The sequence below is a fragment of the Rhinolophus sinicus genome, linkage group LG03, assembly GCF_036562045.2.
Source record: "Rhinolophus sinicus isolate RSC01 linkage group LG03, ASM3656204v1, whole genome shotgun sequence".
Lineage (NCBI taxonomy): Eukaryota > Metazoa > Chordata > Mammalia > Chiroptera > Rhinolophidae > Rhinolophus > Rhinolophus sinicus.
The window spans coordinates 177,435,399-177,448,679 of NC_133753.1; the positions used below are offsets into that span (position 1 = coordinate 177,435,399).

General features: G+C 43.1%; 1 protein-coding gene across 1 annotated transcript in view; it reads left to right on the forward strand.

Annotated features, from left to right (window-relative positions):
• ADAMTS12 (ADAM metallopeptidase with thrombospondin type 1 motif 12) overlaps positions 1 to 13,281 on the forward strand; it is a 273,919-nt gene that overhangs the window by 82,581 nt on the left and 178,057 nt on the right. The gene's annotated exons all lie outside the window — the stretch shown is intronic.

Below are 13,281 nucleotides of genomic sequence, written 5' to 3' on the forward strand. Positions count from 1 at the left end.
TTTCACTTCTCTATGCTCAGGTTTCTGTATGTTCTTAATCGGAAGGGAAAAAGGCATCTCTTACATCGATGCCACATTGGTTGATGATAGTCATATGACATTCATAGTGGTGAACTGGTTTAAAAAAAACTCTTCTGAACCCCATAGAGGAAGATAGTTTAAAGAAATGATTTTCCGTATCAGCTATGTTGCAATACATTAGTGTGGAATATTATTGACAGCTTGTCATCTGCATGTGGAAGGCAGATTTAAATGTTTGATGATGCTGATGATGTGTGAAGAGAAACTGAAAAAAATATCAACACATTATCAGACAATGAATTCAGCTACACTTCTTTGGCTGTGCTTTGTTTGCTTTGTGCTTAATTCAGTGAGGTATGTCTCCTGCCCTAAAGCCCCTGGAATGACCTAAACTGCTTCTATTCATTGATAAAGAATTCAGATTCTGAAAGTAAGTCCATCCTAGGTAGTTTCAGGTAGTTTTTAGAGATAAACTGACCCAGATTATTTCCTTGCAACTCCCACATTCTCTTTAATGTGTATGTCTATGCATAAAGAGCCCCTGGAAACTGGGGCATTTTCTTAAATATTGTATCATTCCTCCTTTCTTCAGTGACAAAAAAATAATGGGTGAGGAGGGAAATTAATAAAAGGAATCCATAATATTGTTTATGTCTTAAATATTTGGAAACTGTGGACTTCAAATGGAAAATAGATAGATGATGAAGGAATTAGGGCAGGAACGCTCTGATAAGGGGTTGAGAGGACTCAGAAGTTGAGCTTTCCAAGTTAGAGAAAGGAGAATGAAAGGACAAAGGTTCAAGTATTCAAATTTCTCTACAGACGTCACCCAGACCCTGTGATAGATGGTAAGTTTCCTGGGAGTTTCTTCTATAATATTAATAGAATATGTAAGCAACAAGAAACTTTCGAGTCTATAATGTTTTATGCGCACAAAGATGGACGCTGTCTACATTCTTGAACTTTAGTAAGCTGTTGTAACTTTGTCCTAAATTAGAGAATGTCCTGTTTAAAGCTCCTTCTGTCAAGTACCAAGAGAAGGCAAGAGACACATTCTCTGGCTGATGTGATTGATAAAGGTACCAATCCAGATAACTTGGTTTCAATGTGAATTTTTAGGACTCTGTTTGTCCCTGATCCAATCAGCTGGATAATTACCCAATTTCTGTTACACAGTGGAAGAAGGAGAACAGTTTGTGTGTGTTCAATATTTTTAGATCACGGGCTCATCAGTATGGCAGAGAGAGTTACTAAGGCAGTCAGTGAAAGTGGCTGGATACTAGCTGCTGTAGACATGGTTGTTCTGTGAAATGAGTTAGGTGTGTCCTCATTCACCCCCCACCCCCACCCCTTGAATGCCTCTCTCCCTTACAGTTTCCCTGTTGATAGAGTTGATGAATAATGACTTGAGGATGGCACGCATTTAGTCATGAAGGCAGAAGACATGGATGGGAAAGGAGCAGAGTTTACAAGTATCATGCCCCCGTTAGGTCACACAGCACCACAATTACAGTGCTTGCCCTACCATTTCACTATCGAGCTTCTAGGCTAACCATAAGACTTACCATTTTTATGAAAACTCTGATTCATCCCATCTTGGAACCATCTTTGTGTTGTGAATTTCTCCATACACATCTTCTAAAACATATTTTCTTATACTTGCTTAAATTAAAACCGCAGAATGTCGTCATTGTACAGCTCTGCGGGAAGGACTTTTGAGAGTGCCTACCGCAGCCACCTTCTTTCACCAAAGAAGCAGTGGCTCAGAGGAGGGAGAGAATTTTTCAAAAGCTTCAAGGAGTTGGTGTTCAGAATATAGCCACGCTCAGATGTTAAGATTCTCTTATGCCTGGGGCTTTATATTCCTTCATGTTTATTCTTGAACTCTTCCTTGAATAGAATTTTTGTTTCATCAACTGTCTCAATAGCCCCATTAGAGTAGGAACTCCATCCCCAAACAGTATGCAACATAGTGTTAGGTGCAAAGTGAAATGAAACTGAGAGTGATTTGTAGCCAAGTAGATGAAACTAGATTAGACTAGCCCCTCGTTTCCATAACCCTGATCGAAAGAAAAAACAAATGTACATTTTCTAGATGCTGAGGAAGCGTCAGTTGTACGAGTATGTGACCATCGCCCTTCCTAAGTCAATGAGCGTGATTCTGTGCTTCAGCGATAGCTAGAGATTCAAGAACAGTCTGATGTGCTTGTGAATATTCTCAAAGTGTACATGACATTTGGAGTTTTAAAAACTTGGTATACGGCAATGTTCTTGATCTGGCTGAACCAGGTAATTGCAGTGTTCTTACACCACGTCCCCCTGCAGAGAGGATGGCATTAACTAGCAGTAGCCAGGTCATTAGCCCACACTAAGATACACTACACGCCTCGATTAGTTGGTGTTGCAAGACCAAATCACTGTGATTACATCAAGAAAGATTCCTTGTGTAAAGCATCTGTCTTTGTCATAGTCAAAGCAGGAACACCCCTGATCCTGAAAACAAAGATTTACTTTAAAAGTATTCTAGTACTTTAGGGGAGAAAATGGATCAATTACTTCCCCCTAAAATATGACCCTTCAGTTCTAGGTATTTCCTTCATGGAAGGGAGCCCAGGAATTTCACAGCAAGTCCCTTAGCAATACAGCCTAATGTAATTAAGTTCTTTTTACCCCCAGGACTTTCTTGTGATGCTCTTCTGTTATTGATTTGATCAGTTTGAACTAAAATTTCTTAATCTGTGGGCTGGTTTTGTTTGCTTTTCTGAGCTTTATATGTGCCAGCCATGCCACAGTTCTTGTTTTCTCCAATGTTCTGGGATCCGCTTTAAGTGGTGGGAAAATACAGCTTGCCTGAATTAAATCGAGAGCAACTTTCAAAACCTCATTTTATTGACAATGACAAGTTCCTTTCTCTTAGTTTTTTTGTCAGGAATGTGTCACACTGGGACTTAAGTGGCTGGAAGTGTTGGGTGGAACTTTGGTTTTAGGAAGCTGGAGATAACAGTAGTCAGATAGGTCAGATGGCAATAGCGGCAGGGTCAGCTGTTTCTGTGGCAGAAAGGGGTCCCAGCAGGTGAGGTCGGAGTTTGGGATTTCATGCCTCAGGATTCTAGGCTAGAAACACAGGGCCTGGTTCCTGGCATGTATTTTTGTGTTTAAAATTTATTGATTCATTCGACAAATATCTACCAGGTATCCCCTTTAAGACTGCTGCTCTCCTAGCTTCTGTAGATACAGTTAGGAATAGGATATAGTTCTTGATCTGAAGAGCTAACAGCCTGGATAATAGGACATGGGTAAGTAGGGATCCAGTCCTGGCTTCATCTTTATAATATATGGTAAGACTGTGAAGAGAAATGGAATCTTAATGAATGTATTGGATGTTTTTACTATTTGTTACTCTACATGATATTTGTGTCAGGACCTGTAGCTATAATTTATTCATTTTTTCTGCTGTCGTACACCAATATGTGACTCTTCCACTTGATCCAACCTTCACAGATCCAATTCAGAATGGATCTGAATTGCTTGCACTTTGGGGCTATCATACATTATGTTGCAAAGACCACTCTTCTGCATGTTTCTTAAAGCACAGGTTCAGAGAGTTTTCAAGGGTATATACCTAGTAGTGGTGGAATTAAATCAATATTGCATAGGATATGTACAACTATGACTTTACCAGATAATGCAACATTGCTCTCTAAAGTTGACATTCAGAAGCCGTGAATGAGAGTCTGCATTGTTCTATATTCTGTCTAATACTCAGTATTCTCGTTTTAAACTTTGCCTGTCTGTTGGATATGAAGTGTTATCTCTCTGTGCTTAATGTTGAGGTTACATGTATTCTGTGTGAAGTTGAACCCCAGATCTATGGCTTATGGTTGTAGATAGTCCATGAATACTTTTCCCCCCGTGCCCAGAGTCGAAACCCAGAGAGCCAAGTTTAAGTTTGTTTAATTATTTCTTGGATTTCTGGTGCACTTTTTCAGTTAGCCTCCAATATGACATTGCACTTATGTAGGTCCTAAACTTGCTTCTTCTTCAGAGCAAAAGGAGGGAGCAGCAGATGCCCCAGATGAGCAGGTAGCTTCATACATCAATCAGTGCTCAGTCAGAGAAGCAGAACCGATAAGGAGTCTATATTAAGGGATCTGTTGCAAGAAATTGATTGACACAATAGTGGGGGCTGGCTAGGCAAATCCAAAATCCATAGACAGCCATTCAGGAAGGGCAGGCTGCCACTCTCAAGTATAGGCTGAAACATCTGTCTGTGGGCAGAAATTCTTCTTCTGGGAAGCCTCGACTCTGCTCTTAAGGTTCGTCAGCTGATTGAATAAGGCCTGCTAGATTATCAAGAATGATCTGCTTTAGCTAAAGTCAACCGATTATGGACTTTAATTACACCTACAAAATATCATCACAGCAATACCCAGGTCAGTGTTTGATGGAATAACTGAGGACTGTAGTCCTGCAAAGTGGACATATAAAAAAGACCATCATCAGCACACTGCATCTTTTGCTTTTCTCTCTGAATTCTATTGTTTTTGTTTTTTGTTTTTCTATTTTTGGCCTCTGAACTATTCCCACCCCCCTCCTTTTTTTATGCTTTACGTATCGTTAAGGGCCTAATAATGGGAGAGTTTTTCAGGATATCTAGTCTACCATATTGCAAGAAATCAAAGTCTTGAGTGGATTTATTATTTGGAAGTAATTTGGAAATTCAGATATCTTTGAGCTGCCTTTTAAATGGCATTTACAAACAGTATTAAATATTAACATGTTAAATGTTATAAAAACATTAACAATAGCTCATTAGAATTAATTAGCACATTAGATTACTAGCCTGATAGAGTATTGGAGGGGGGGGTGTTTATACTTTTGTTCTGATTTCATGGAAATCCAGTTAGTTGAAGATTCTAAATGACCACCACACTCCATATTGAGTCTAAAATGCACTATTAGTTTTCCTTGATTAACAGCAAACTTCCTTGCTACAATCTGCCAAATCAGAAGCCTTTATTAATTCACCAGACCTCACCATGGTAATTCCTTTCTTGAATTCCTTGATTACCTGATTGCCTTATGGCTATAGCCACTCCCCAGTGATCCACGATTTGCTTTGCTGTGCGGTAGTTAACATTTAAATTGGTGTTCTGCACTTTTTCTTTTAGTGAGGTGGCATATTGTTTTTGATCACCTGCTTTCAGGACTGCTAGGAGGGTTGGTGAAGTGTTTCAAGCTTTTACCAATGAGAGGGATGAGAAGATTGTTGGAGACAATTAATGCATTGGATGGAGAGATAAAATGGTGATGTTTGCTTGGTAAGATCCAAGACAAAGACTGGAAGAACTCAGAGTACCAGATGCCTCCACACAGTTGCTCGGTCACTGTGAGATACTCACATGTCCAGTCAAAGCCTTTATTCATTCACCAGATCTCTCCATGGTAGTTCCTTTCTTTGCATTTCCTCATCCCTTGACAATCATTGCCTTTGTTCCTTCATTTCAAGCGCATAGGTTTCCATCACCACACAGGAAACAGCTTCCCGAGGAAACATGGCGTCTGCTCGTTTGATCTCCTCTAGGTTGCTCTGGGCTGAGCACACACTGTCGGAGTGGCCTGGACTGCACTGAAGTGCGGGTAAAATTTGGAAGGGCAGAGGACACTGGGGAGTGCATTCTAGGCTGGGAAGGGGCTTTGGATCAATCTGAGCAAAGGGTCAGTTTCAAGTCAAAATGCTTCTCTTGTAGGACAGCAAATCCAAATTCTGAAGTAATGTTATTTGAGATGTTAGTTTCCAAGATCTGCAGTACATCCCATAAATCTGCAGGGAAATGGACAAGTTATCTTGACGACCTAGCTTTGTCCTTGGTCGTTCCTGTGCTTCCATGTGCTTTGGGTAGAGACAGGAAGAGGCTTATCCTGTTCTGACCAGCCTGGCTTCCTCCTGCTGCCAGCAGAGGCCTGAGGTAGCTGTCTGATCTTTCCTCCCCATCCTGTCTGCTCATCATTGCAGCCATCAGTGATATTGTCCCTAACAGGACAGTGATTTGTCTCTAAAAAAATGAAAGATTCAGCCTCTAGCTTCAGAGCTCTGTGTGGCAAACAAACTCTTCATGTGGTTTTTCCTCTTTATCTGTGTCTTTCATTAACCCACATTACCAAGTCCTATCATTTCTGCCTCCTAAAAAGCTTTCTAAATCGTCTGCCTTTCCCCAGGGCATTGGTGTGCTTCGGCATCATAACCTCTCACTTGGATTATTGCAAAATCCTCTAACTAGTCTCCCTGCCCTGGGTCTCTCCCATTAGAAGTCAGAGAAATTTCTAGAACACAGATCAGATCGTAGCTTTCCCGTGCCGAAAGGCTGTCGGTGTACCCTAACAATAAAGACACGGGTGTTTAATATGTTTTAGGAACTCCTTCGCTGTGTGACTCTTGCCTGTTTTCCCAGTTTCATCTCTTATCTCTCAAAATGTAGCCTGTGCCATCCTGCACTAGTTGTTATTCCTCAAAGAAGCTTGCTTTTCGCTTCTCTAGTCCTTGCACTTAGGTTCCTTCTGCCTGAAACTCATTTTCCCCAAATGCTTTACTGACTTCTCTTTGGGATTTACACATGGCTTCCTTTAGAAAACCATCTTGACCATCTGTCTACATTAGATGCTTTCCTGTGACTCAACACCAGCTACTTCCCCTGCCACAGGCCTTCTCATGTTATGAATATCTGTCTGTGTTCGTCTCTAGACAGAAAGCTAAACAAGGCGAAGAATCATGTCAGCTTATTCACAGGTGTGTCTCCAAAGTCTGCCAGAATTCCTGGCCACGATGAGAACTAAAAAATGTTGAACTTACTATCTATGATGCATTTGGTAGCTCATTGGTTGTTATTTGGTAGTTACTATATATACTTATATTTTACCTATATGGTCGTCAATATGTACTTATATTTTACCTACATGGAGCCAGTTTAACCCATGAGAATACCCACGTCTTCCTGAAGAAATTAAGTGTATACTCTGATGCTCGCTGTTGAAGAGGATACACAAGAGACAAAAATGGAGCAACGGTCGGGAGTTGTGGCCTGAGGCTGTCGCTGAAAATGACTACTTCAAATTCTTATTTTGGGAAATAAAAGAGGATGGATGGATGGATGAGTGGATGGATGGATGGATGGATGGATGGATGGATGGATGGATGGATAGACGGATGGATGGATAGATGGATAAGAGAAAGCAAGTGACATTCATTTACTCAAGCAGCTCTTACATTGTGCCAGGCACTGTTCTAGGAAATGGGAATGCAGTGGTGAACATAATACCAACCCAGGCAACAATGTAGAGATGGAGGCCTGAGAGAGACCTCAGGTCGGAAGGCCCAGCTGTGCTCTCTAGGTGAGGTAAAGAAGAGCAGATGCCTTGGCAAATGAGTATAGTTGGAGAGGGCCAAGGACGCAGCTGCAGCCACACAAGCACGCTGAGTGGTGATCTCTGAACCGACAGCACACATGGTTTTCAGCTTCCTGTGGGGAATGGGAAGACAAATTCTCAGCCAGTCCACTAGACAAATTGCTGGCATTCTTTTAGTCTCGTTTTAAATGCTGCCTCCTGTGAGGTCCTACTTCTCTACATGAGCTGCCCTACAAGCACAATGTGTCCCTTCCCCAAGCTCACTCTGCATTTTCATGTGGCCCCTGGCAGCCTTCTTCCTTGCCTCCTGCCACTTTCCCCCTCCTTCCCTACTTTTGAGGTATTGCTTGATGTGGCTCACCTCGGGGCCTTGCACTCACTATTCTCTCTGCCTAGAACACTCCTTCCTCTTCCAGATGTCTTCATGGCTCAATCTCTCACGCAATTCAAATCTCTGCTCAAAATCACACAGTCAGAGAAGCCTTCCCTGACCACTATCTTAGCATTCTGTCTGTCACTTTGTACACCTTTTATCCTGCTTAGTTTTTTTTTGTTTGTTTTTGTTTGGTTTTCCCACAGCACTTATCATCTGATGTGATTTTATCTATTTATTGGTTTATTGGTTTATTATCTTTCTTGCCCAGCGAAAATGTCAGCTCAGGAAGGCAGACACTTCTGCTGTATCCCTGCTGCCTAGGGCAGAGCCTGCCGTAATGAGCACCTGGTAAATGTTGAATGAATGAGTAAATAAATGAATGAATCACAGCTTCATTCGTGATTATCCTGTTGAATTTATTTTCTATTTCTACCACTAGACTTCTCTTTGTATCCTAAGTATCAAGCCCAGTGTCTGATGCATAATAATTGGTTGTTTGATAAATGTTTGTCCATTGAATGAATGAATGATGTATATTTGCAGCAGGGTCCTGCAGGTGGGAGTACACAACCATCATACCTGGGCTAGGGGTCTCAGCGTTCCGGGAGTCCTGTGAGTCTCTGCGGCAAGGCAGATGTGTTCTTCTGGCAGCACTCACTGTTAACTATGTAAGCTTGCTTCATGCCAGTGTTTGGGAAAACAAGTATTCCCCACCCCACAGTCCTATTTCTGTGCAGCAGCTGGAAGTCCCATAAATACCATAAAATTGTTTCTTTATGGGGAAAGAAGTTTACTTGTTAGATCTGAAATCAAATATTTGAGGAAATTATTAATGCACTTTATGCTCTAAATCCTCTCCTCCAAAGGCAGAGAAGCAGATCCCAAGGATGTTTTCTGGGTCAATAAGCCAAGGATTAGAAAGTTCCAGAATTTTATTTACATTGGTTTATGCATCATTGATTGAACTTTTTTCCTTTGGGAAATATTAATTTGGTGCTTTCCATGGGCCAGGTGCTAAGGGATGCAGCTCTGAACATGCCAAGTTGGTCCCTGCCCTCGTGGACTTACAATCTAGTGGGAGGAGAATGTAAACAAAAAATATAAAATAGTATGTACATGGGCATTGTGATGAATGCTGTAAGAGTTTATAGCAGAGGAACGTATGTTATCAGGAAGATTAGAGAAGCCCTGCTTGGCATAAGCCATTGACTGGGTATAAATTCTTAGGGAGCCGTTTTCCCTGAGATCACTTCTACAGAATATCCAGCATTCAAGGAATGGTGTCTGTTATAGATTGAGTTGTGTCCCCTGAAAATTCATGTGTTGAAGTCCTAACGCTCAGCACGTCAGAATGTGACTGTTTCTGGAGATAGAATCTTTAAAGAGATAATTAAAAGAAGATTGTGAGGGTGGGCCTGATGCAATATGACTGGTGTCCTTAAAAGAAGAGAAAATTTGGACACAGACATGTACAGAGGGAAGACCGTGTAAGATACAGGGAAAAGACAACCACCCACAAGGCAAGGAGAGGGTCCTCCGAGGAAACTAACCCTTGCAGCCTTCTTGATCTGGGACTTCTGGCCCCGAGAATTGTGAGGAAATAAATTTCTGTTGTTTGAGCTCCTTCGCCTCTGGTATGGTGGCCATAGCAGATTAATACAGTGTCCATTTGTTAGCCGGCCTGCACAGTGAGCCTCGATGAATTCAACTGATGACAGTTAGTTATGCAGCAGGAGCAACAGAAGATTGTACACACGACAACCAGGTTTAGTGAGAGCTGGCTTCGTGGTGTGTGACCAAGTGTAGTCGCAGAGGGTCATGCTCTGAGGAGTTCTGTGCTTGGGGTTTCAGGCTATGCAGTAACTGCCTTGAAATTCTTAATGATTGTGTCTTTGAATTTGTGCTTTGTAAGTGAACGCTGATGGAATGACAGCTCCATGCCAGGGGCCTGGAGCCTCAGCTCAGATAGGTTCTTACCCCTGCCACATCCCTCCTTCCCAGGTGGCTGCTTGGCCACTTTCTCCCTGGCCCATTGGGCCCTCCTGACCTTTCCAGTGAGACCAGGTCGCACCAATGGGGGAGGCGTGTTCCATGGTTGCTCTCCGTCCCTAGCACGAGCCTGGGCACACACATGGTAAAGTTCAGGGTTGGGTGTGAGTCCCACAGTATCTTGGGGTGAGGCATGGCAGTGGTCCGCCCCATCCTAAGCTGGCAACTTGAAGGACTGCTCATCCGCCTCCCATCCAGATACTGACTATATCCTGGTGTAGTGTTTGCAATTCCTGGGGGGTCGCCCATCTGCTGTGTGCTGGGGTGCGGCCTATGGGGAGGAAAGATCGACTTACCTGGCCCTGGGTAGGCCCTGTGTTTTCATTTTGCCCCAAACTCTGCAAATCATGTCGCTGGCCCTGGGTTTAGAGTTACTTTGCTTGCAAAAAATTGAAATGAATCCGACACATATTAATGATATGCTTAAGATTACTGTAAAATTAACCATAGAAAGTAATTATTATTATTATTATTTTTAGTTTTGCTCATATATAAGCAAATGAGTTTTACGTGTTTTTTTTTCACAGTAGCATTTATAGAGAAACGGATTAAAAGTCAGGAGAACCATGTTCTATGCCAGCATTGTCATCCTCTAACTTGGACAAGTTACATGAACCCTGGTCCATTTCCTCATCAGTAAGATGAAGGGGTTGGAAGATCTTCAAGGAAAGGATTTTTTTAAGCTCTCATATGTTATGAGTCTCTTTCTGTTTTTATTCAGCAGTATCTGGAAATATAGCAATGTTGACATTCTTCACGCATACTATTATGGTCTTAAACCTGTCAAGTGGGTTTGTACACGCTGGTATCTCACACTTACAAGAACAAGGTCTTGACCTGTCTCTGCGGTATCCAGGCTGTGGCTCCCAAGTGCTTGTTCCCTCTGGGCCTTCTGCCTCCTTTACCCCAGTGCCGCATCTCAAGCTGCCATACCTAAAATTCAGGAGCACAGGCTGCTGACACAGAGGGCTCGCTGGGGTCAGCATTTTAGGACCCCTTCAACTGAGGCAGTAGAGCTTCAGGTCATGAGTTAGTGGATATATTTGGGCTGTCATTGTAAGTCAGAGTGTGAAAAGAAAGAAGTGGCAGTCCAAAAACTGAGACTGCACCCAAGATCCCTAATATCTGGAAAGAAAAAGAGGTGAGAGGGTGATGATGTAGCAAGATGAAAGGGCCTACTTACACAGGCATGGCTCCATCACACACACACACACACACACACACACACACACTCAGACACACACGCAGGCATGCATGCACATACTCATTCACACACGTCTCTTGAAATGTGGTGCTTAGTAAAAAAGACTCCACGTATGTTTGAGTGATGCCAAATACAGTGGGGCTGTTATTCTAAGTTCAGGACCTCAAGATTTAGCTAAATTCAGCCTGAGTGGGGTGTGTGTGTGTGTATTTATATGTATGGTGTATGTGTGTGTGTGTGTCTATATGTGTATTCATGTGTAGAGTATTTGTGTGGTGTGTGTATGTTTACGTGGTATGCGTATGTGTTTGCTTATCGTGTGTGTGTGTGTCTGTAAACACACGCAATTAGTTGGCTCCAGGAGGCAAAGACTGCTTGCTTGTTCAGCTGTGATGACTCTGGATTTTATGGGAGTTCTTTCCATTCTTGTTAAATATATCGTGTTGAAAGCCCAATGTATTCTCTCCCCTCGACAGAGGAGTTCTTTGTTTAACTTGACTGAGAGGGGAGAGCCCAAGCCCCTCAGACAAAAAGGCTTCCCCTGCTGAGAAGTTGTACTAAGAATAGTGCTGTTGTCAACCCTGCCAGCAGCCCACCAGCACCAACACCAGGCTGCACTGCAGAGGGAATTGCTGCGTTTACACACAAAGGGGCAGAGGGCTCCTTTTCTGTGAAGCGGGCTCCTCCCTCACTCCATCCCCTCAGAAAGACTTGAACTGGGAGTCAGCCCTTCTCACCAGCACCTCAGGAAAACCAAGCCTTTGTCCCTAGCGCTTCTCCCAATGGGCTCAGCAAGCGCTGAGGTCCTGAGGGCCGTCCTTCCTCAGCTAGTTCAGCACCTTGACGTGACTTTCCCAGGGTGCTCGTGTGGATGTGTAGAAGACAGGCAGCTGTTCATGCAGGTCTGGTGTGAAGATTAAATGATACAATATCTGCAACTGAGGACCATTCCTAACCAAAGGGCAGAGCAGCTGACCTCAGACGTGAGCGACTAGAGCCAAAGCTTTTCTGCGTCAGCTCTGTCTGGCTTCGGAGCTCTCGTTCTCATTTCTCCTGGGACTACGCAGGAGCCGTGTCAGGTTGAGAGAATCAAAGATACCTTTAACTTGCATGCCTCCTATCTCTGGGGAACAGACCCAATTGAAAACAGATTGTTAGTGTTGGGGAGAAGGGGAGCAAGAGCTCCCTGGCTGGGGCTGTCCTGTACTGCAGGCCTGAGTAACAAAAGATCAAAGTGCAGTGTCTGGGGACAGAGCAGTGGTATCCTGCTCATGATTCTGGCTCAGAGGATGACACACATCGGGCTGGGGAGAGAGCAGGTCGTGGCCCTGCCAGGGGGAGGCCATTGTCGAAACTGCCACATGCCTGCATTTCATACACCTTCCACTAGCACGCAGATTGGGCTGAGTTCTCTGGAATTCCTTGTTCAAACGTCAAGGGACTTCTTTGGGATATCATTGTTGATCATGTCTATGTTGAGGTGAAACCTCAGCTGTGGAACCAGGCAGATTTGAAGTCCGAGGAGCTCGTAGACCTTGGGCAAGTGACTGTTTTCCTCCTCCTCTTACTTCCTGTTTCTATTTTCTCTTCTGTAAACTGTGGAGAATGAACATTTCATACTGAGGTGGGGCAGGGTGGGGTGAGTGGGTGTTACGGGCTCACAGTTCCTGAGCTGCTAGTGCAAATCCAGAGGCCCCTGAAAACCAAAAGTATTTCAGTGTTCAGCAAACTCATTTGGTGGCAGAATGTGACCTGAATTGCTGTGAGGCTGCTTATGATTTTCATTTATCCTAATTAGTGAGACGAGGTGCACCTTTTGTTGTGGAATTATCCCCATGTTTGATTTTAGGGTACCACTCGAGACCTTGCGAAGAATGTCCAGTAACCTAGAGTATATGATCCAGATTTAAAAAAAAAAAATTGTGATAAAATACACATAAAATTTACCACCTTAACCATTTTAAGTAGACAGTTCAGTAACATTATATATAGTCTTTTCATCTTGCAAGTCTGACACTCTACACCCATTAAACAACAACTCCCTATTCCTTCTCTCCCCAGCCAACCCCCAAGGTACTTTTGTAATTGCAGAAATTATGAATTCTAACACATCTGACCCCAAGGGTTTTGAGTAAGTGATGGGGGACCTTAATGAGGGAAGAGGAGTGGCCAACGTTTGACAGAGTTGACACCCTGGGAGGAAATCCTGAAGCACCCCGTTCCTCTG